Source organism: Sminthopsis crassicaudata, chromosome 1 (genome assembly GCF_048593235.1).
Source record: "Sminthopsis crassicaudata isolate SCR6 chromosome 1, ASM4859323v1, whole genome shotgun sequence".
Lineage (NCBI taxonomy): Eukaryota > Metazoa > Chordata > Mammalia > Dasyuromorphia > Dasyuridae > Sminthopsis > Sminthopsis crassicaudata.
Genome location: NC_133617.1, coordinates 414,359,424 through 414,384,475, shown reverse-complemented (window position 1 = coordinate 414,384,475; position 25,052 = coordinate 414,359,424). Strand labels below are relative to the sequence as shown.

The window sequence follows — 25,052 nt, the reverse complement described above, 5'->3', positions numbered from 1 at the left end:
TGTTTCCTAGCACTCTGTTACCTTTTGTGACATTTTGCTTCCATCTCTGGAAAGAGAAAAGTTGGTATAGGAATCAGAGAGCATTTTAGAATTTTTTTTCTTTTTCATAGGTTGGTGTGGCCAATAAATTTTATCACTCAGTAGTCAGCTTTCTAATAATAAGTGTCAATGTTTTTTCACACTGTGTCTAGACTCAAAACTTTTCTAGTTTGGTCAAACCTGACTTTATCATTTGTGGCACAGCTTGAGAACCTCAACATGATTCTATGATGAGGCATGGGAGGAGGAATCTAGTGGGGGTTGAACAGTTATAGGAGTGATCATTAAAGCCATGGGAGAAATGAAGTCTTAGAGGGAGAGAGTGAACAAAGAGAAGAGGAAAGGATAGAGGTCTGACCACCCTTAGGCAATGATAGAATGAAAGGGAGACAGCAAAAGGAAGTCAGAAGGAATTGTGAGAAAGGTACAATGTCATTGAGACCAGTATATGAAGGAGGAAGGGAATCGATATTTCTATAGAACTTACTGTGCCAGGCATTGTGCTCATTGTTTATATAAATATAATTTCATCTGATCCTCATAAGAGGGATCTTTACTATTATTTCTTCATTTTGTAGTTGAAAAAACTGAGGCAAACATTATTTAAATGACTTTCCCAGCATTTACAGCTAGTAAGTGTCTGAGACCATACGTGAAATCATTTCTTCTCAACTCTACAGTCAACTTTCTATCCACTTTGTCTCCATCTGGCTCCATGAGAGTGTTTCAAAGACAGAGAATTTGCCAAGCGTGCTAGTTGCATCACCTAGCTTTAGGGAACGAGAACCAAGAAGAGACCGGTGGATTTGGAAACTTTGATTGAGGTCATTAATCATCTGAGAGAATATGTGAGCCTTTCAAATTACAGGGGAGTTAGGGATAGATGGATGGTAAAGAAGTAAAGACAATGTCTACTGACAAATTATCTGAGGAACCGAGTACTGAAAGGAAAGGGAGATTAATTGATAACTAGAGAAGGATAAAATTTTCAACCTTTGTGTCCTTGTTGGTCTGACAATGCTTGTATTATCCCTCCCCTTCTCCATCTGTTAGGCAGCCCAAATCAGGTGCCTCTGCATCCACAAAGCCTTCCCAGTTCTTTTTAGTAAGTAAATAAGTTTTCCTCCTCATAGTATTATTTGTTTTGCAGCCATTCACAGTACATGAGTATATGTACATTGCATTAATATTATTTGACTATTAAGTCATGTTGCCCCACCTCTACTTTTACTCTCTTAGATTAATTACATCTATCTGAAGACTCTAAAATTTCTCTCACATAGCAAGGTATGCAGGAAGCATTCAATAAATGTAAAGAAATTGAATTGAATTATCTTATTAAATCTTCTCTTTGACAAACATGTTTGCAGCTTCCTTCTTATTTGCTTTCTTGATGTCTAGAAGGACTTTTCCCACAGTGACTAATGGGGTGTGTTGGGCTATCAGTACGGTATTTTACTGTACTTTTTTTTTCTGATTGAAGAAGTTGTTACTGTAATACTTGAACAAATGTGAACACCTAACTCATACTTGCAAACCTCTCTCTTTATTCCTTTTTCTCAGTGTGACTAAGTGTAAATACTGCATAATGAAACCAAATAAACCCCATGAAGTGTGTAATGCCTACTTAATTTGGTCCCTATTCTCTAAATCATGTTTTTTTCTTTTTTTTCTGAATAGAGTCCGGCCTGTAATGTACAAAACCCCATTCATTTGACTACATTTTCATAATTAGCCTTTTAATTTAGATGGAACCTAAAGCATGTTAGAGTTCCTGAAGGATGGGGTAAAAGGAAATGAAATAATAATATATGTAAGGAAAAAAAATTGAATTTGTATAATATTCTCACTCTAGTAAACTAAGCCCCTTCCTCTTTGTAGACTGTAGCATAACTGGGCATAAGACAGATGCAAAATAGATATAGATGCACATTGGCAGAAAAAAAAAAAAGACTCATGTCAAAGGAGATCAAAGCATGCTTTTTTTTTTCCTTCTGAGGCTGGCTGGAGGCAACAGTCAAGTCCTTGTATGTCATAGGCATGGAAAGTTAGAAGTGTATATCCACTGGGCTGAATGATTCAACTGATGTTAAAACATTATTTTCTTTTTTCATTTTCTTTGTTCTCTGCATCTCTTGATTGTATCTGAATTAAAAAAAAAGTGTATATACAGTAAATTGTAAATTGTATCAAGCAAAAAAAATGTTATTTTATTCTCAATGGTATTATATGTGAAGTCAAAGTATTTGTTATTTCTTAGCAGACTAAATATATCATTTAAAATGAACAAAAATGGATTATCTAAATTTGGCTCATTTGAATTGTTTTCCTTTATCTTCAGCTCTTTGATCTTTTATTGTCTGAATGAATGAGACTATATAAACCAGTGGAGGATACTGCTTTTGTAACATCTCTAGTCTAACAAGAATTGTACTGGAAAAATGAATATATTTTATGCAAGTCTTTTTTTTTTTTCAGGCTCCCCAGCCTGATTTTAATGGTTTAGGAGGTTAGAATTATGTGGAACAGATAGGGAAAAGAAACTGAACTTCTAAGTATTCATCCATTCAACCCAAAACCCTTTCACATATTCTCATCACTATTCAAGGGGCATAATTCATGTCTCCATCAAGAAAGCAATTGCTTGGATAAATTTTTCAAAAATGTTAAAAAAAAAGAGAGAGAGAAAGAAAGAAAGAAAAAGGCTTTGGACTCGATGTGCTCAAATCACAAAATCTTTCTGGTTTCTTTTTGATTAGCTCTGTGTCCCAAAGTCCAAAATGACACACCAAGAAAAAGAAAGTACTTTAAAAGTTCCCTGGTGTGATTTGTGTAGCTTTTTCTTTCTGAGCCTCTTAAGTAGCTGCCACAGGCCTGCTTTCCAGACTTCTAACCTGCCTCTTTCCCCTCCACTCTTGTCTGGAAAGTAACCTTGGAGTTATATTGGTGACTGTGATTGTACATGTCTGGCTTTCAGGGGCTCTGTGATTATTCTGATTTCAGGCTCACAAATATGAGCTCACTCAACAGCTAATGCTTATAATCTTTACTAGGCCTTTTTGCATATGCTGTAGTGATAGTATCTGGTCCAGACATAGAATAGTAAAATATATTCTCTGCTGTGGTAAAGCAGAAAGAATCCTTGCTAGCTTCAGGAGCAGATGACCAGGGTTTACACTTCTACATCTAATACACCACCCTATGTGATCTTTAGCCAATCCCTTAATTTCCTTGGGCCTCCATTCTTCATCAGTAAAATGGCTTTATTTGTAAGATGGCTGCTCCAGGATTTTATATCTAGATCTATGATCCTGTAAACCACTGCCTATGTTGTTCACTGAAGTTAAAATAGACAAAGCACCCCACTGATTAATTGTCATATTTTTTAATGCTGGAATGTAACTTTTTTTGGGGGGAAGTTCTCCTTTTTTATTTGTAAATTCAGTTTTAAAAAAGACAAATGAGTTTTTCTTGTATTATAGCAACTGAAAATCTTAACTGGTAATTCCCAAATAAAATGACAATTGAGATTCATAGTGATGAACCTAAAGCCCTGCAAGATTTTTTTATTTCTTTTAAAAACATATTTTGTTCTTAATCCATGGAAAAAACCAAACACTTTCAGAACATAACAGAACAAAAAAGATGATTGCACATGAAACTGCAAATCCACCATGCACAACTTGCTATTCATTTTAAATATACAATAAAGTTAACATATAAATTTCTTCTTTTTCTTCCCTCCACCCCCAAGGTGGCTACGATTGGGAACAAATAGGTATATATGTATGTAATACGTGTGTGTGTGTGTAAAATTATTCTATACATATTTCTATCAATATAAATATATATACATATATATATATACATAAATATATATATACATATATATATATATATATATATATATATATATATATATATATATATATAAAATGAATAAAAATTAAAAAAATAATAGAGGAAGGAAAAAGGGGAGAGAAAGAAACTCCCTACTGTAAACTACCAAGTTTTCATCTGCTCTGATTACTTATTAAAAATCACCAACAGATTGAATTGAATAGATCAATGAGAAACAAATATGGTCCTCCTTCTAACCTTAGTGCTTTTTTATTCTAGAATCAGGGATTTTGCTTCCTCTCCTGTTTCTTCATATCATTCTGATTTTTGTTTTAAAACTTACTGTCCTTAAACTTTAATCTTTCCCCACTGTCCACATTAACAACTAGAGTACAACAGATTTGGTGAATCCAGATGGTTTTGTTTTTGATTCCTTCCCTCATTTTTAATGTGTGAATTACAGGTAGAAATGATTAAATTTCTTCCCAACTGAAAATGACAAACTTGAAGACACACAGAGGCATTCTTCCAACTGATCCACAAAGATGCTGCCTGGTTTCTACATATTATACCTATTTTAGGTCTCTAATCTGGCATGGTGCCTTTTGCCATGAATAAAATTCACTTTCTCCTAGTGTATCAGAATATACTTGAAAACATTTTTAAAAGTTTACAGGCAAGAAAAGCCTAAATGTTAGAAATTTTAAGAGTTCATATAGTTCAGTGGAGAGTGTATAGAATGTTGAAACAAAAGAACAGATTTGAGTTTCAGCTATGCTGCTTATTTCCTACTTGACTTTGAACAAGTCACTTATCTTCAACTGTAAAATTAAAGGGCTGAACTAGTTATCCTCCAAAGCTGCTGTACATTCTATATCTCTGATCCTATGAATTAATTGATATTATGATCATTTACTTTTATTCATTAGAAGGAAAGCTATGGCAAATCCAAACAATATACTAAAAAGCAGAGACATTTCCTTGCTAACAAAGGTCCATATAATCAAAACAATATTTGTTTGTTTGTTTGTTTTTGTTTTGTTTAGTTATTTATTTTTTTTCTGGAATGCCAACAAAGAATCATGTAGTCAAGTATGTTTTTTTTTTTTTTTTTTTTTTTTCAGAAGTGATGTATATCTGTGAGAACTGAACTATAAGAAAAGCTGAGTGCCACAAATTCAATGCTTTCTGATAGTAGTGCTGGAAAAGACTTTTGCAAGTCCCTTGGACAACATGGAGGTACAATTATTTAATACTTAACTTAATTCAGGTTATTCCCTGGAAGGCCAAAAACTGAAGCTGAAGCTTAGATCCTTTGGTTATGTAATGGGAGGATAGGATTTGTTGGAAAAGATCCTGATGTTGGGAAAGATTGAAGGGAAAAAGAAAAGAGAATGGCAGAGGATGAGAAGAATAGATAGTGTCATAGAAACAACATAAACTTGGACAGAATTCAAAAGATAGTGAAGGACAGAATGGACTGAAATATTATGGTCCACGGGATCTTGAAGACTTAGGTATAACTATAACAACAATAATGATAATGTAAAAAGACTTTTCAGTTTATTGAAACAATGGAAATGATGAGGGATTCCTTTTTTGTATACTGATAAATGATTGAATTCCTGAATGCATTGAGTATAGAATATATTTTATTTTGTTAATATCGTGATATATTATAATCATGTAATATATCATTATTATTATAATACAATACTATAATAACACCAGGCAGTATATTTAGGTATTAATCTGTTTTGAAAAAAAGATAACTAAAAACTGTAGAATAATAAACAACATAAAATTATTATTAATAAAGGTACATTGAAAAGAGTTATTATCAATTATCAACTATGGATTGATATCTCTGCTGTTGGATTGAATTTTAGGAAATGCTTTCTTTGATTTTTGTGCCTATGTAGTAGATTAACCAAAGAATTCTTTGAAATTGTCCTTCTTCACTCCAATATATCCTTTAGATCATCTAGTTTGTGTCACTGGAATTGTGATTTATTATCACCTAAGGTGATCTTAACATTTTCCATTTCCAAATCTCCTTGCAAGTCATTTCTATTTTTCATACATCTTCCTGCCTCTTTCTACTTACTTCCAACCCTCCCTGTCCCCCTTCTCTATTTTGTTTTTATGTAGGTAACCTGGAAAGTGAAGCAGGCCTGTTTGTCTCAAAGATACCTCCCTCCCCCGGAAATCACCACCCACAATCCTTTTGTCCCTAATTTGAAATCATTTAGAGTTGTATATGTGGGAAGGGGCATGGCACTACCCCTAGCCTTTTGTGGACTTGAAAGGGGTGGGGGGGTGACCAATTGGGGTTTCAAAGAGTCACCCATTGCTTTTCTTTGTGTCAACTGTGAAAGATGACTCTTTTGCAGCTTTAATGGTTTATATTGGCCATCACCCTGGGTGGTTCCTGCTTTTCCTGTCTTCTATTGCACTTAGTACTATGATGGTATAAAAGACCCTGAGTCAGATTTTTATTTAAGACTTCTAGACCCTTGTAAGGCACTGTTTTTGAAACTGAAAAGTGAAAACATTGATGTATCAACTCGCAGGGTCTTTGGCTAATAGGTAGAGAGACTCCTTTATATCTTTAAAAGTAGTGTACTGTAATTGACAGTATTAAATTGGAGGGTTCAAATCATATCTGCAATACTATTTACTAGTTGTGTGGCCATGCATATTAATCTTTCTGGAGCTCAGTTTCCTCATATGTAAAATGTAAGAATTAGACTCATTGACCACTAAGATTCATGTTATCTATAAATCTATGGTCCTATCAGAATAAAAATTCTTCAATAGCCATTATTATTTTTCTCTACCTATGATATAGTGTTCCTTCTACTCATGCTGTTGGTAGGTCCTTTAAAATAATTTATCTCAATGTTTTATTAAACTAAGTTGACCACAGAGAGTGCCTGAGCTTAAAATATTTTGAAGGAATTCAAATATTTTGTTGATGGTAGTAGGCAGCTGCGAGCTAGGGAAATAGGGTAGGGCAGAGAAAATTTAAAGAAAAAGAGAAACCAAGTATTTTGATAGTGAAAAATTGCATGAAATAACTAATTTTGATATTCTATTTCATATTTAATATTTTAAAGTGGAAATATCATAAACACTGACATTTTATTATGAAAAATCTCTTCCTGCCAATTGGAATGACATCATGGTTTCTTGGAACACAATTTGGAAAATGCTATTCAAGCTTCATTTGTCCAAACCACTTATGCTTTTCCAGTCCCAAAAGGACTGGGGAAATTTTGAAATAAGATGAAACCAAAGCTTCATTGAATAATAGAAGGAGTTGACCCACATCTTCCACTAATCAGCAAAAGAGGTAGCGTGGTGCAGTAGATAGTACACTGGACCTGGGCTCAGGAAGACCAAGTTCAGTTCTGCTTCCCTTTTTATTTGCTAACTACTAGTTCTCTATGGTCAAATCACTTGACCTCTCTCAGCCTGATTTCAATCATCTGTAAAATGGGGAAAACCTGCTACTTTCTTCTAATTGCATGAACATGTTCAGTGTCAATTTTTCTCCTCTGTAAAGTGTTGACAATGGTGTGTTAAACAACTTGCCTCTCACTGTCTGTTTCTGTCTTTTTTCTGCCTCCCTCTGTCTCTGTTTCTATCTATCTCTCTTTTCCTATCTCTGTCTCTGTTTTCCCGTCTCTCTCTTTCTCAGTTACAAGAGATCGTTCTTCATTTGGGAGGGTGGCGAAAAGTGTGAAAATGAAGGTAATTCAAAAACAAAAGCTATACATTTTTTAAAATAATGATTTCCCTTATTTAGTCTGTGAATTAAAACAATAGTAGAGACTTTCTAGTACAATCATAAAATGCTGGCAAATTTACAGAATAATAGAAATAATTTATCTGATTAATGTAGTAGGAAAACTGCAGGAACAGAAGATAGATTGGGTTAGTTTTGAATGAAGACATTAAAGTTAGTAGTGTGGGATTCTGTTTCCAAATTCAGACTCTTGGCTTCTCAGGAACACTTAATAGAATTGGGAAGATTTAGGGGGTATGGGTGTGGATTGAAAAGTCCAAAAAACAAAAATCCAGTTTAAAACTTTATCTCCCATGGGTAACATTCAGCTTGGGGGATGCTGTGTGTGTGTGTGTGTGTGTGTGTGTGTGTGTGTGTGTGTGTGTGTGTGTGTGTGATGTGATGTGTACTTCATTTCTGTTCATAGAGGGGGGTGAATAGGGCAGGAAACTAAATGGAATTGTGGGTAAGAAATGCAAGACAGACATTTAGGGAGATAAAAGTGGAAAAGAACTCCAGAGATAAGGATGAGGTCCTTTAGATTTAGGGGGATAAGGGCTATTCAGTGTTAAAGATGAACCAAATCCTGCTAAGGGTTGCATATAAGAGTCTTTTTGAAAAGCACAATTTCTCTGAAAGTTCTTTAGAAGTGAAGTTTTTTATAGCTTTGAACTTTTGGGCACCAGGTGCCTTCTCCACAGTTCAATTTGTTTTTATAGACACGTCCTGATGAAGACCTATTCTCTTATCTTCATTGTTTACAGTGGGTAGTGGGAATAGGAAGACTGTGCAGTGACCAGGTATCAGAAGCAGCAGAGTTTACGGTAATTCCTAAGTAAACTCCACTGATGGGATATCTTAGTCATTTCCAAAAAGGGTTTCTTTAGTTTGGTGGAAGATGATTTGCACCCCTTGGTTGTTTTTATTGTTCCATCTGTGGTGGAAAAAAGGGGGAGGGTTGAGATTAAATGGGAGTTGGGAGTGGGGAGAAGGCAGAAAGAGGTAGTTGGGAAAAGGAATGCCCTGGGAAAGAAAGGAGAGAAAAACTTTTTAAGACTTTCATTTATCTTGTTTTCTGTGTTTTCAAGTTCTTGAAGAATTCAGGTATAATCACAGCCTTCTGTTGCAACAGGAAACACCATCTGCTAAAGCATTCTGTAAGCAATATAACATCTCTCCAGAGATAGTTTAGCATTCAATTCACAAAGAAGGATGGCAGAGACTTGTAAACAAAAGGAGACAACTGAAGCAGTGAAGAATGGGCTGTACTCTAAAGCTTCAATATGTTTCTTTATAGCTGAGAAATCCTGTAATGCTATAAAGGCTCGACAGAAATCTCTGATGTATTAATTGTATTTTTTTTCTCAGCCACACAATTTGAGGGTCCCCAAAGCCCTTTCTCCCAAACTTTTCCATTCGTTTTCTTTAGCTTCCCTTCATCATAGGTCGAATTCTCTTGTTTATGGACATTGGTGGTGGTCATATTTTGTGGCAGCCGCTGAATGGTTTAAAAGAATTGAATTTCAAGAGTGTTTATGCTTCCTTGGAGGTCTGTCTGCACTCAGGAAGAGCAACTAATAGCAGATCATAGGATATATTCAGAGTTCCAGCAAACTTGAAATGTATGTTGTGGTTATAACAAAAGAGTTTTTCTATTTAAGCTGTGGCTGTTTTGTTTTAGGTAAAATAGTTCTGGAACCCTGCTACAATTTCTGTTATTGCCAAATTCATTTAAAAAAACCACAAGCAGAAGCACAATGGAAAATCCTCTGGAGAATTATTACTAATGATCCAAATGTACACTATGAACAGGTCAAGTGACTTAGAAGCTGATTTTAATTCTGTTCTGTAGCAAAGTAAGGTTTTTGAGAGCAAAAAAAAAAAAATGTTTATAATACTATAAATGGGGGGGGGAATCTAATCATTTGTTTAATCAATTTTTGGTAGAACTAATGAAAGCTGGTATAGATATACATTTAGCTCTAATTTCTTAAGCATGTGTGCATATATGTGCATGCTCATACACAAATTTCATCCCCTGATGTAGTGTGAAGTGCTGAAAAGTTAAATTATACAATGATTCAGAATTTACTTTTAAGAAGTTGCATAGTCTTTACTTTGGTAGATTCTAAACATAAGATTATAGTAATAAAGTCTTTTTGGGTAGTATCAGAAAGATTAATAATTTTAAAACCAACAAAATATAACACCTGATGAAAGATGCTTTTTGAAAAAGTCATTTTTCAGGGGCAGCTAGGTGGTGCAATGGATAGAGCACCAGCCCTGAAGTCAGGAGGACCTGAGTTCAAATTTGACCTCAGATACTTAATACTTCCTAGCTGTGTGACCCTGGGCAAGTCACTTAACCCCAATTGCCTCAGGGGGGGAAAAAGTCATTTTTCTTTCCCTTGATAATCTTCATCTATGAAAGTAGTTTCCATACTCAATTCCCTACCCAAAAGAATTGCTAGATCTAGATTTTTTTTAAAAATCACTTTTATAAGCTAATAAACTTTAAAAAATACTCTGTCAGTGTGAATGGAGAGGTTTTTATACAGAAGGTTCTGTGAAGGTAGAAAGGACAAAATTTGACAATGAAATGAATTGGTGTGGTAAATGAGAGTAAGCAATAAAGATGTCATTCAAATTCTAAAACCGACTGGGAGGAAGGTGGTGCTCTCAACAATATTAGGGAAAACTGGAAGAGGATAAAATTTTTGGGAGAAATGAATTATATTTTGTATATGCTTGGTTTGAAATGTGCAAAGTACATTTTGTTCTTTGGTTCTGTCCAATTCTTCATGACTTTATTGGGGTTTTCTTGGTAAAGATACTGGAGTGGTTGGCCATTTCTTTCTCTGGCTCATTTTACAGAAAAGGAAACTGAGGAAAACAGGATTAAGTGACTGGTTCAAAGTCACACAGCTAGTAAATATATGAAATTAGATTTGAATTCAGGTCTTCCTGATTCTAGATGTGGTACTTTATCTATTATGCTACCTAGTTGCATATCATTTAGGCTTTCTTTTCAAAATTTAATTTTAATTAAGGGAACATTGTTATACCAAATGAATCAACACATTAGAGCCACAAGTTAAAGCAATTTCATTGGTGACATTCCTGCTTTATCTAGTTTTGTCATAAGTAGAGCAGCAATGAGGTAAGAGCTAATTAACTCTGGTTGGCAACCAGTAATCATGAGGGAAACACATGAGTCAGGCTCATAAGCTACAGCATTAGAAAGATACCCTCAGGAGAGCAACATACTCTGAAAATTCCTCTGTGAATGAGAGGTTTTGGGAGACTGTTTTCAGAGCATGAAAGCTGCTAAGTTTGCTTAGAATGTCTCAGTTATTAAGCATCTGGGTTAGAATTTGAATTCATATCCAGGATTCTATACATTATACCATGCTAAATTTAAATGATTTCAAATTAGGAATTCAGTATGCTTTTAAAATGAATTTGGATTTTATTAATCACAAAGCATCATGTTTGAAAAATAATAATACATGTTTTTAGATGTTATTAATTCAGCCTAGAGAAGAAATATTTAATTATTTATGGGTTCTTGGACCTCTTTAAAAAAATATTCCTTAAAAAGCTTGTACCCACAGATTAGAAGGAAATGAGGTAGGACCCTAGACAATATCTGGATGATACTGCAAGGCCAGGGATGACCATGGGACCTGAGATTTCCTCTGAGCAAGATAGAAATTTTTTTGTTTCCTACCCTCCAGATTGAATAGAATAACTTGGACTCTTGTGCTTACCCATATTCTGATGGATTTTGCTTTTATCTGCTTAGAGAGCCAGGAGAAGGCATTTTAAATACCCTAAATAAGGTCTGAAAATTGCTTTTCTGATGCTTTGCTGTCAATCAGAGTGTCTAGGTCTTTCCTGTAAAACATGTAACAATTTATCACATAATAAATGTGTGCCATGGTGAGTGCAATTTTCTAGTATTAAAGATATGTGCATTTATTTAAAATTTTGTTAAAAAGTGTCCATCATCACATATTTCCTTTGGGCAAGGCATTACAACTTGTCTTACTTTTTCTCCTTCTAGTTTCAGCTACCAGCTATGGTTTTCTGTGTATGTTGCCTCCTTCATAGAAAGCATATCTCAGGTGAAGTTTCAACTTAAATCTAGTTCTAAGAGCCCAAATTGCTTAGCTGTAGAGTGAAAAAAAGACAGAAGGCCTCACTGTAAAATTTCCAAAATATGTGTGTGTGTGTGTGTGTGTGTGTGTGTGTGTGTGTGTGTGTGTGTAATGTATACAGACATAAATGTATATATACGTATATGTGTATGACAGATTTACAAGTGATGAGGTATCACTGTATATTTTCTACACACACACAATCTGTGCTTTTCTAACTCAATATTCAGGCATAAGATATCCCTATGTGTGGTTTAATGACCCCCACTTCTATTTGAATTTGATAATATTGGTATAGGAGAGAGAATGTTCGATTCAGAAAAAAAAAAAAAGACCTGCTTTCAGATAACAGCTCAATCTCCAATTACCGTGACCTTTTGTAAGTAACTTAACCTCTGTGTGCTTTAGTTACTTCTTTTGAAAATGTAGAAGTTGAACTGAATGATCTCTAAGGACTCTTCATTGTCTAAATTTGTAATCATATGGTTCTTTCCTTTCCCAGAAATCATAGCTTCAGGAAATATATGAGCAGTCTGATGCTACACAGTATTGATCTCCTTCATCTGGTGGTGGTAGTGAAAGATTTCCCCCATTTACTACTGAGAATCAAAATCATCCATCGTTCCACAAGTCCTGGAAGATCTGCTTTTGTGATCTGTCTGTAGTGGGTGGAATGGGTTTTTATTGAATTTTCCAGGTGAAAATTTTTAGCATAGGGAGGTGTGAAGTAAATTGTGCACAATCCACCAAACCATTTAACAACACAGCTGGGACTCTAATTCAGCCCTTCTGACTGTTTCTTCTGTTGGATTAAATGAAAGAGTTTTTCACAATTGTTCTTAAAACCCATGGGAAGATTTGAAGATTTCTAACTTGGGAACAGTAGCTTAAGCCAAAGATATGGCAAAAAAAAAAAAAAAAAAAAAAAAAGACATTTTCAACTCTTAATTCTTCACTCTTTCAGAAATCATGGGAAAGTGACTTATCAAGGATGTGTCAGGAAGCTTAACAAATCCAGGAAAACCAAGGAAAGATGTATAGATATACATACATACATATATATAGAGAGACAAAGATACAGGGACATAAAGAAAGAGAGGGAGAGATACAGAAAGATGCAGAGACAATTTATTCATACACACATATACATGCACACATGTGGTGCATGTTGTATATGTGTATGTGCACACATTTATTTGTGTGTATATATGTATATCTATTTATCTGCATATGAATTGTAAATCTTAGCAATGCTAAATGATTTTAAGTCCACTTGATTCAATTATATTTTAATTTATATTCAGGATTTGTATTTTTTCTTCATTCCTGCAAAAAGTTGTGGTGGTGATGGGAGAGTGGGAAAGAGGCCATGAAAGTCTATGAACTCTATGAAAATAGCAACATATGGTTCCTTATTAAAACTTGTAGACGGCCATATTCTAAAGAACCTGGCAATCGAGTTTAGATTAAGAAAGCATCTTGTTCAACACTTATTTCTTGTTGTGACTAACCATTTATTGAGTTGAGAATATTCTCAGAGTCTTAATCAACATTCCAGGGTTGGAAAGCTGAAGTCACCAAGCAAGTCACCAAACATTTATTAAGTGTTTATTAATATAACAAAAACTTTGATAAACACTGGGGATACAAAGAAAGAAAGACAAAAGCAGTTTTTCTTCCAACACAGTCTATTAAACAAGACCATGTGTCAATAGTTATATACAAACAAGATGTTATTTACAGGATAAATTGGAAATAATCTCAGAGGGAAGTCACTACCAATAGATCTGGAAAGGCTTCCGGTAGAAAGTGGGAATTTATATAAAACTTGAAGGAAGCAAAAAAATGAAAATATAGATAGAAAGCGTTCAAAGGATGGGTAACAGAAGACATGTATAGAATTAAGAAATACATAGAGGGGAGCAAGATGAGAAGGAAGGTTGTGAAATATTTTAAAAGCCAAACAGAGACTTTATATTTGATCTTGGAGGGAAAAAGGGAGATACTGAAGTTTATTGAGTCATAGTCAGACTTGCACTTTAGGAAGATTAATTTGGCAACTAAGTGGAGGATGGATTGTAGTAGGGAAAGATTTGAGGCAGGGAGGACAGCCATGAAGTTACTGCAGTGCTCTGGGCCTGAGGTGATGAGAGCTGTACCAGGGTGCTTTTAGTTTCAGAGGAGAGAAGGGGGCATATGTGAGAAATGTTATGATGGTAAAATTGACAGATCTTGGCTATAGATGGAATTGAATGGTGAGAGTGAGGAATTTATGATACATCAAGTACCTCTGGGTTTTATTTGGTTGTGGGTATTCCTAATACTGATATAGTTATAGCCCATTCATGGTTACCCATTTTATGTGACCCTTGTCTATATATGCTTTCATACATTAACCACAAGGAAAGATGTAATCCAATGTATGGGGGAGGGACTTCCTCTGGGTATGTTATTGTGAGGACACCAGTGGAATGTACTTGGTGACTGCTCATTCTCATTATATCTTCTGCCTTTCTCCCTTCTTCTTCATCTTCCTCTCATTTTACACAACTCTTTTAACACTTCTATATTATCCCTTGTTCATAATAAATTGTTATCTGCTGATATCTAACTAAATAGAAATGGATGGTCCAGCTACTTCGTGTTCTAGTTTAATTTTCTTAACCAAAGCTGAGATCTTCATCCAAATTAAAGAGAAGGAAAAATATATAACACAGCAACTGATGGATATTCTGACAGAGGGAGTTTAAACCCCTGTATTACTTTATTCTTCCTCTGAAATTCATGAAGAATGGATGTAGATAGATATTAACTTGTGAAATAATCAACTGGGAGTTATTTATTTCCCTTTAGGAGGAATTAACATGTATGACTTGTGTGAGATAACTGAATGCTGAGAATTGGAATAAAAACTTCTACATACCTCCCTTTTGTGGACTTGAAGGAATGGTCTGAAAGAGTGAACTTGAGACATGTATACCCTTTTTAAGTCATGGTCAATACGAAGGAAACCAATTTGGCCTGGGTACCACTTAAAGAAAATAGTTCAGTACAACCTACTGGGTCAATTCCCTTATGAAATCAAGACCATGGAACTTTAATAATTGAGGAGACATTTGTACAGATACTGCTTTTGCCACAAAATACCTTACATATCTTCAGCAACTCTCTAAGGCTATAAGTTATATGCAAGCTATCAATCTTCATGCTCTATCCTCTAATCTAATCTCCATCTAGACTAAGAGTTCACCATATTGATGAAATGTGTCTGGACACCCATTTCTCCGCTGTCTCTCTCTCTCTCTGTTTTTATATTTATTTGTCTATGTTCATATATTTGTCTATCTATCTCTTTGAATATCTATCTGTCTATTATCTAGTTGTCTATCTATCTATAGAAGAAAGAGGCTGACTGTGGGGAAAATGCTAGTTGGATTTAAATTGTTCTGGTTTTTTTTGTTTTGTTTTTTTGTTTTGTTTTGTTTTGTTTTGTTTTGTTTTTTTGTTTTTTAATTCTTGAAATGAGGGAGCTGATTTTATTTGCTTCAACAACAGCACAGCCAGGAAGAAAGGTCAGCTGAGCCATGTGGGCAGCAAGGTGACAGCTATAGTTAATAGCCCTGAGGAGTTCATCTACTTGTTTCTCTCACTCGAACTGCTTGTAACTAACATATAAAAAATAGGGAGAAGTAGGATTATAAACATTCCTGGTGTTTGTAAGATTATCTCTCATGACACTGCTTGGGCAGAAACTTAAGGCTGTTGGAGGAACCTGAAAGGAGACAAGTAGGACTTGTGTTTCAGTGCAGATGTGAGGTTTGAGTGGACTTTCTCCATGTATATCATTGTGAGCATGCTCCCCAAAGCAGTGGGTTCAAAGGAGTGTCATGTGTTAGGTTTTTACCATTATAGACAGAGCATTTGGTGGTTTGGAGCTAGAAGTTTGGGCTAGAAGGTCAGCAGTAGTTTTGTGTATGATGGCATCTATTAAACAAGTCATTCCTTATTCTCAAAATTGTTTCAGAAAGATTTGGAACCCTACAGCGTTTAAGCATTTTCCTTGCTTATGACCAGTGCTTAAGAAATGCTTGTCGATGTCTGTATTCAACATTGAATACAGAGTTGCCCTTTCTCCAAAAGAAGAGGATTAGAAGAAGAAAAAGTTGACCCTCAAAGTTGAGGAGATGGTGAAGCTTTCATTGATGACATAATCTGTGAATTGTTTAAAAATTCATTTAGTCAAAAGATCCTATGGTTTAAATAATCCAAGAATAAGCATCCTAATCTTGTGGTTTCCAAGTTTAGGGATAGACTAAATTTTTTGCAGGATAACCTAGCTTGTTTTAATGTGGGAATAGACTTCTGGAAGAAATATGACTCCAAGATTTTTCCTTGTATTAGACTACATGCATGTGTAATTGTTTCCTCCAGAAAGGAGGATTTTCCTTGGCTGTTTTAGGAAGACTGGGGGAGGGATTTGACTCTTTTGTCCAAATTTCATTTTTATCTATGGATCAGGTCAATCTATGATAAGATTGGGTCATTTTATTTATTTTTTTTTATGAAGATTAGGCTAACTTCTACCTTTTTTTCCCCCCAGAAAGAATAAGATCTCATCATTTTTACAGCTATTCTCTTTTTGGCTAGATTTGTTATTTCCTTACGATTTGGTGTTTGCAATGCTTTCCATGGATGTTCACATTTAACTGTTATATTTTTGGAATGAAACCAATAACATTTGCTTTAAAGAGTAGACAGCCCCTCCATAGCACCCAGAATTGAAGGTGTTGGGCTTTCTTTATTCCTTGATCAACCCTGTCACTAATGCAAATCTATTCCCACAGTGCAGGGAGTGACATTAATTTTATGTTGTTTACGTACTCTTGCCATAAGGTTAAGCAATTCCTACTATTAAGCTAGATGAAATTGCATTACCTTAATGAAATGCACTTTACTGATAAAGAAGAATGTCACTTTCACAAGTGGAAGCACTGTTAGCAAATTTTTACGAGAGAATTCCCAAAATCATATCTTAATTGCTTGGACAGCTGTGTAGTTTACATAACGAGCAAACAATGCCAAGGTTTTTTATTTCCTTTGTCAGCTGTACTGGATGTTAGTATGCATGGTGGACCTTTTTTAGGCCTTTTATTACTTGATTGCAAATCATTCTTCATTGCTGCCCAAATTTATGGAAGGACATTGCTCCCTGAGGTGCCGTATCCTTTCAGGTCTGTAACTGAACATGACTGATGGTTCCAGTGTAACAGTTGCTTATTACGGCGCTCACTGAGCTATGATTGCTCCAATACTTTATGTTGGCAGATGTGTTTCCCTTGGAACAGCATCTCCGAGACAGAGGTCATTGATCAAACCCCCCTCTGGCTGTTCCATTATGTGCAAATTATTGCTAAAAGCAGAGAGAGACTGGAAGGGAGGCGGTGTGTGCTCATTGCAGAAGTGGGGGAGGGTAAAAAAAAAGCACAAACTGCTGCCTAATGAAGCAGAGAGGGAAAAATCTGACTCAACTCGAACAATGTTTTTATAATGTGAATTAATAGGGGGAAAAGAAAGAAAATTAAGAGAATTTGGGAGGTGCACAGTGCAGAAAAGTCAGTTGTGTTATTCTGAGGTAAAGGTTTAAAGGCTGGCTACCTGGGAGCATCCTTGTCTGGCTGGTGAGGCTGATGGAGGAAGGGAGAGCCTTTGTGAGCTGTCCCCTAGAGCGCTGTTATTTTAACAGAGTAGGAATTAAAGCAGTTAAGTGGTCAATACACAGCACTTACTTCTATCAGCATCTAGCCAAATATTTGGGAAATGCCGGAGACAGACATAAACCGAGTCCTGGTGCAGCTTTTTCAGAGCTCAGAGGATGGAAGAGGAATTTGATTTACTGGTGAATGGGAGGCACCTCTTTGAGACTGTTGATTTGTCCTTTTTTCCAGCAGGGCTAGAGGCAGTCCAAGAGCACATAAAGCCTATCTCTTTAGGGAAACCCAGAGCTATTGCAGCTGCCCTTCTAGAGGCTCCCTTCCTCCCAACAGCTTTTCACTTCATTAGAGAGCAGCTTCTCCTCATGATGATTTCTCCTTTGTGTGCTTGTGTAATGAGGCACACATAATAGAGGTTTGGCCTTAGAAGCTGGCACCTCCTCACGTACCCCACAACTGGCTGAGGGGGGTGCTGAGGTTTCTGAGTCAGTGTCTAAAACGATCAGGTGGGAGACCCAGAGCTTCCGCTCTGTCACTTCCTCGTTCCTTGGATTGGAAGAGGGCTTTTAGCACTTCCTTTGGGTGACTCAGTTTATTTATTTGTTTGTTTTTGGTGTATAAAATGAGGATTATAATTTATCTTTTTGCTATTTATTAAAAACCTATTATGGGAAGAATACTATGCAAAGTGTTGGGGACAGACACAAGACTGATATAAGGCATACTTTCTGCCTTGGGGGGTGAGGGGAGAGGGTTTTGTGAACATGATGTGGGTTGTGGCCCCTTTAAGACTAGTCCTTTCAGATTGATTTATTACCAATCCCTCATAGCTGAAGAAGCTAGGATCTTTGATTCACAAATCCTGGTCACAAGCCACCTTTTGACTTCCAGTGGGAGATATCCGGGCTCTCCCAGCCCCCATCTGATCTGAGCCAACTTGGGCTGTCCCAGTCTCCACTCTAATGATCTACTCAGGTTTCCCAACATTTTCTTCTCTGAATTCTTTTTTTTTTTCCATGTTCATTCATAATTTCATCATATACTTGGCCTTTCCTTATTTCTTTTTGAGATCTCGGAGTCCATGGATTCTCCATCAGTTATCTCATGCTTTTACCATATGACTAGCTCATCTTATTTTTGCTCATATATTTCTTTGGTAATATAATTAGAAGGAACACAATTTTGATCAAACATCTATTATGTCCAGGTATTGTGCTATACATTTTACAAATATTGTCTCATTTGATCCTTTCAATAATCCTGGTTGTTAAGTTCAGTTATGGTCTTCATTTTGCAGTTGAGAAAACTGAAGCAGATAGCTTAAGTGACTTCCCCAGGGCCATACCACTAGTAAATGTCAAAAGTAACATTGGAATTCAGTTATTCCTGACTCCAGGCCTGCTGCTCTATAAACTGTACCTTCTAGCTGTTTCTTTTGTTTTCCTTGTTCTCTTTATAGCATGCTGCAGCTTACACTTACAATTCAACTTTCCATTGTCTTCTTGATGATCCTCATTTTCCTTTTTTTTTTTTTTTAACTACTTACTTAATGTTTTTTTGATCCACATTGCTTTCTGAATCACGTTAGGAGAGAAAAATCAGAACTAAAGGGAAAAACATGAGAGAGAAAAAAACAAACAAAAAGAAGTGAACATAGCATGTGTTGGTTGATATACTTTTAATTTTTATAGTTCTTTTTTCTGGATGCAAATGACATTTTCTATCCAAATTCTATTGGGATTACCTTGAATTGCTGAACTACTGAAGAAAAAAAAGTCTTTGATAGTTGATCATAATACATTCTTGCTAGTATTGTGTACAATTATCTCCTGGTTCTGCTTGTTTCACTCAGCATCAGTTCAGTTCATGTAAATATTTTCCAGCTTTTCTAAAATCAGCTTGTTTGTCATTTTTTTAACAGAACAATAAAATTCCATTGCCTTCATGTACCCCACAATTTGTTCAGCCATTCCTTAATTGATGGGCATCTACTTATTTCCTAGTATTTTGCTCCTACACAAAAAAGAGCTGCAACTTTGCAAATGTGGGTCCTTTTACCTCCTTTATGATTTCCTTAGGTTATAGACCCAGTAATGGCACTACTGGGTCAAACAGTTTGATTGTTCTTTGCTTATAATTCCACACTGTTCTCCAGAATGATTGGATCATTTCACAACTCCACCAACAATGCATTAGTTTTCCTCACATCCTCTCCAACATTTATTATCTTTTCCTGTCATCTTAGTCAATCAGGGAGGTGTGAGATGGTAACTCAATTGTTTTAATTTGTATTTCGGTAATCAATAATGATTTTGAGCACTTCTTTCATATTACTATAGATGGCTTTAATTTTGTCATTTGAAAATTGTCTATTCATATCCTTTTGACCATTTAATTAGAGAATGATTGTATTCTTATAAGTTTGACATCATTCTTTATATATTTTAGAAACCAGATCTTTATCAGAAAAACTGGTTGCAAATTTTCCCCCCAGCTTTGCATTTGCCTTTTGATCTTGTTTCTGTTAGTTTTATTTGTGCAAAACCTTTTTAATTTAATGTAATCAAAATTGTCCATAATGCTTTTTATAATGTTCTCTAGTTCTTTGGTCATGAATGCCTTCCTTCTCTAAAGATCTGATAGGTAAATTAAACCTTGCTCTCTTAATTTGCTTATGGTGTCACCCTTTATGCCCAAATCTCATTTTGACTTTATTTTAGAATGGGGTATGAGATATAAGTCTATGCTGAGTTTCTGACACATTATTTTTCCATTGTCTTAGAAAATCTTGTCAAATAGTGAGTTCTTATTTCAGAAGGAGTTTGGGGATTTATCAAATAGATTACTATAAACCTTGATTATTGTATCATGTGTGTCTGTTCTGTTCCACTGATCCACCACTCTGTTTCTTAGCCAGTACTAAATGTTTTTGATGATTGCTGTTTTATAACAGTTTTAGGTCTGGACGTCCTCTTTTGCATTTTATTTCATTATTTCCCATAATCTTGACGTTTTAATCTTCCAGCTGAATTTTGTTATTATTTTTCTAGGTCTATAAAATATTTTTTGGCAGTTTGCTTCTTGGTATGGCTCTGAACAAGTAGATCAATTTAAGCAGAATTATCATTTTTAGTATATTAGCTTAACCTACTCATGAACACTTGATATTTTTTCAGTTGTTTAGATCTGACTTTATTTGTGTGAGAATTGTTTTGTAATTGTATTCATATAGTTCTTGGGTTTCTCTTGGCAGGTATTTTATTTGTCTACAATTATTTTAAATGGAATTTCACTTTCTATCTCTTGCTGATGGGCTTTGTCAGTAATATAGAAATGCTGATGATTGTGTGATGATTTATTTTATATTCTACAACTCTGATAAAACTGTGAATTGTTTCCAGTAGGTTTTTGGATGACTTTCTAGAATTCTCTAAGTGTACTTTCATTTAATGTGCAGAGTGGATAGTTTTATATCCTTACTACCTATTCCAATTTCTTTAATTTCTTTTTCTTTTTTTATTGCTAAAGTCAACATTTCAAGATTATCAGACTTACTGCCATAGAATTGAGCAAAATTACCCCTAATTATTGCTATAATTTCTTTTTCATTGGTGGTACATTCATCCCTTTCATATTTGATGCTAGTGATTTTTTTTTCTAATAACATTAACCAAAGGTTTATTTATTTTATTGATTTTTTTCCATGAAACCAACTCTTAGTTCTCCTCAATAGTTAAATAGTTTCTTAATTTCAGTTGTATTACTCTCTCCTTTGAGTTTCAGAATTTCTAATTTAGTATTTACTTTGGGGTTTTGAATTTGTTCTTTTTCTAGCTTTTTAAATTGAATGTCCAATTCATTGATCTCTTCTTTCTCTATTGGCTGGATGTTATATAGGTTTTGATATGTTGTCTCATTATTGTCATGGATGTCATGTTTCTAGGATAGAAATTATGGATTGTTTCTGTGATTTGTTGTTTGATCCACACATTCTTTAGAGTTAGACTAAAAACCAATTGGAAATTAAATAATCTATCTTTTCCTGATCCTTTATTGAATATAATTTTTTTTTATTGCTTCGTGGTTCAAAAAGGAAACATTTGCTATTTCTGCCTTTCTGCAATTGATTTTGAGGTTTTTATGTGAGATCTCATTCTGAAGGTGATAGATTATTTCAGTGACTATTTCCCCCTCTGTTTCTAGAATATCAGGCTGCTTTTCCTTGATGATCTTTTGAAGAATGCTATCCAGGCTCTTTTTTGGCCATAGATTTTAGGTAGGCCAATAATTTTTAGATTGTCTCTTCTGGATCTGTTTTTCAGTTTGACATTTTTAAATTTTTTTCCAATGAGGTATTTTACATTTTCTTCTCTTTTTTTCATTGTTTAAGTTTGATTCTTGAGATGTCTCGTAGAGTCATTACCTTCCATTAGCTCCATTCTAGTTTTTATTGTGTAATTTTCTTCAGTTAGCTTTTGTATCTCTTTTTCTATTTGATTAATTCTATTTTTGAAGGTGTTGTTTTCTTCAGTGGATTTTTTTTTTTTTTTTTTTGCATTTGGCCAAATGTATTTTTAAGAAATTGCATTTCTTTTCTAAGCTGTTGACTCTCTCTTATATACCTCTTGTTTCTTGTGTAATTTTTTTCTACTTCTTTTATTTGTTTTGTAAAATGTTTTATGAGCATTTCCAAGAAGCCTCTTTGGTCTTGAGACCAATTCATCTCTATTTTTGAGATTTTCTCCATGGGGCATTTTGTCCTTGTCTCAGTTGGTATTTTGGTCTGCTCTGTCACCACTGTAGCTTTTGCAGTCAAGGTTTTTATCCGTTTTTTGCTCATTTTCTTTTTTTTTTTATATTTTTTATGTTTGAGCTCTGCTCCTAGGATTAATTAGATATTGTCCCAAGTTCCTGTGCAGCTCTGCGCCTTGGCTTTGAGCACAGGGGCCTCTTTTGTTTGCAGGGGCTAGTTTTATATACTATTTCCTGGAAACACCCTGGTTTCTCAGAATTTGCCTTCTGAGCTGGGACTGGGGACTGCCATATTGGTTTCCTCTACTGAGGAAGAGACAGAACCAAGAGTTCAGTTGCTGATCTGCTGTGACTGAGACCCTCTCACTGGCTTTTCCAGGCTGTCTCAGATGGGCTGAACACCCCTTTCAATCCAGTGAGACTGACCTTTCTGGAAGTTTTTCCAATCTATCTTGAGCTGAAGAGTAGTTTCATTCTTCATTATCAAAGGCTTGGTTTCATGTGATTTTTCAGGAGGAAATGGGAGAGTGTGAGCAGTTTCCTGGCTTCACTTTGTTATCTTGGGTCTACCTCCAGAAGTCCTGATGATCCTCACTTTCAATTCTCTTTAGTGTTTTATGCACTGACACCACTCAGCATTCAGAATATTGATATTAAAGGATGTAAGTTCTCATAGTTGTGTACTTCTCCTTTCTCTCTAAATATATGGGCTTCTTAATTGGTCTCATTGCCTCAAGTAGCTTCCCATTCCAATTCATCTTTTGATACAGCTATCAAGGTGATTTTCCTAAAGTGTAAGTCTAAGTTTTTACTTCCTTGGCAAATACATTCTAACGGCTTCGTCAAATATAAACTCCTCTCCAGTTTTAATAGCCCATACAACTTAATTTTCAGCTATCTTTCCAAACTCTTTGTACATTACTCCCCATCCAATATTTTATGCTAAGGCTAATCTAGTTTTCTTGATTTTCCTCATGTAGGACTCTGTATGTCTCATCTCTGTTCTTTGTAGTTTCTGTGCTACTCACCTGAAAGACTCTGCCACCTTACCATTACCTATTAAGATCCTTTTAAGATTCCTCATATGTTTTAAAACTCTGCTCAGACACCTTCTATATGAAACTTTACATGAAATTTCCCTCATCTCTCCACCTGTGCTTGTCCTTGGAAGATATAACTTGTATTTATCTGGTAGATATTTTGAACATCTTATCTCACCTCATAAAATATAAGCATGGACACAAACTTGAAAAAAATCATTTGTCTACTCAGAGACTAGAACTGTATCTGACAAAGTCACTAAATCCTAAATGATTATCGACATTGATTTTAAAGAGAAGTTTGAGATCATTAAAAAAGCTTTGTTTTTCTCTACTGCAGGGTAGTTCATCTCCATCTCCCTTATTTTACTCTATTTTGGGCTCAGCTTACAGTCTTTTTTTTTTCTATTTTGGCTATCTACACAATTTATACATAACAATGGATGAGCAGTAGTTGTTTATCCAAACTGTATATTGTAGTCCAGATATTAAACATTTTCCATCCACTTGTTTTTTTTCAGAATTTATAGTTAATACAAACTCAGAGCTTAAGGATCTCATTAAAGAGGAGACTCAATAATGTACAGTGCTTAATCCAATCTGCTATATCCTTTGTAAAGAAGAGTATTTGGAAGACCTTACCACTTGGAAGAAGAACTTTATTAATTTTAATTTTATTGTAGGTCTCCTCATTGAAAATGATAAACGCTTTTAATGAATAAATGTCATGTAATTTCGTATCTGATATGGATGATCAATTTGTTAGTGAATAATGCTATTACTGTTGTGTTTTCATGGAATCTTATGAAATTCTGATATTCATATATTAACCTTATTAGAGGAGAGATTTTGACACTATTTTCCTCTATCAAATCAAATTTATTTTATAGTCAATAAACATTTGGCAAAATTGTGTCTCTTATTCATTTTATTTTTCAATCAAATATATAATGGTAAAATATGACCTATGACTGTAAAATACTGCTTCTTTCTAACATGCTCATCATACCATTAATATGTGTGTCAATTATTTACATAAAATTTTTATATAGATGAAGACATTCAATCTCCATCTGTCAGTCAAAGAACATTTGTTAAGGCCTTCTATGTGCCAGATATGCTAAGCTCTAAAGATATAAGGGAAGATTAAAAAAAAAATCTCACTTTTCAAGGGTCTCCTAATTTAATGCCTAGTTTCTTAATCATGATTCCATATAAGGTTTCATAACTGAATGTGGGGATTATGAAATTATTATTTATTATCAGTAAATGTCTGATTTGTATAACCATCTTATATACCTATATATTGTGGTCATATAAAAATGTGTCAGGTGAGAAGTTGTCATAAGTGGAAAATGTTGCAGAAGTCCCAGTATAATGAGAGAGATAACATATCAACAATTATTTACAAACAAGATATCAAAAGATAAATTGAAAATAAACTTAGGGGGCCAATGTTTAGATTAAGGAGGGAGGACTAGAAATGGCTTTTTCCAAAGGTTAAGACTTTAGCTGAGACTTCAGGAAAGTCATGAAATGCAAGGAGTAGAGATGAGGAGGAAGAGAACATGAGGCTTGATTAGGGGCATGGAGTCAGGTGAAGTGTTGACCTCAGAGTATGTGGAGGGGGATAGATATAAGATGTAAGATATATATAAGAATACATACATAATTAAAATTCTTTAACCTACTTTCTATATAACAATACTCTAAGAAATCC

General features: G+C 34.8%; 1 long non-coding RNA gene across 3 annotated transcripts in view; it reads left to right on the top strand.

The window, feature by feature from the left end:
• Positions 1-25,052, top strand: part of LOC141554836 (uncharacterized) — a 212,076-nt gene that overhangs the window by 48,093 nt on the left and 138,931 nt on the right. For all 3 annotated transcript variants that reach the window (XR_012485979.1, XR_012485976.1, XR_012485978.1), the window contains exon 2: positions 5,004-5,118. This is a non-coding gene — a long non-coding RNA (uncharacterized LOC141554836). The remainder of the gene's footprint in view (positions 1-5,003; positions 5,119-25,052) is intronic.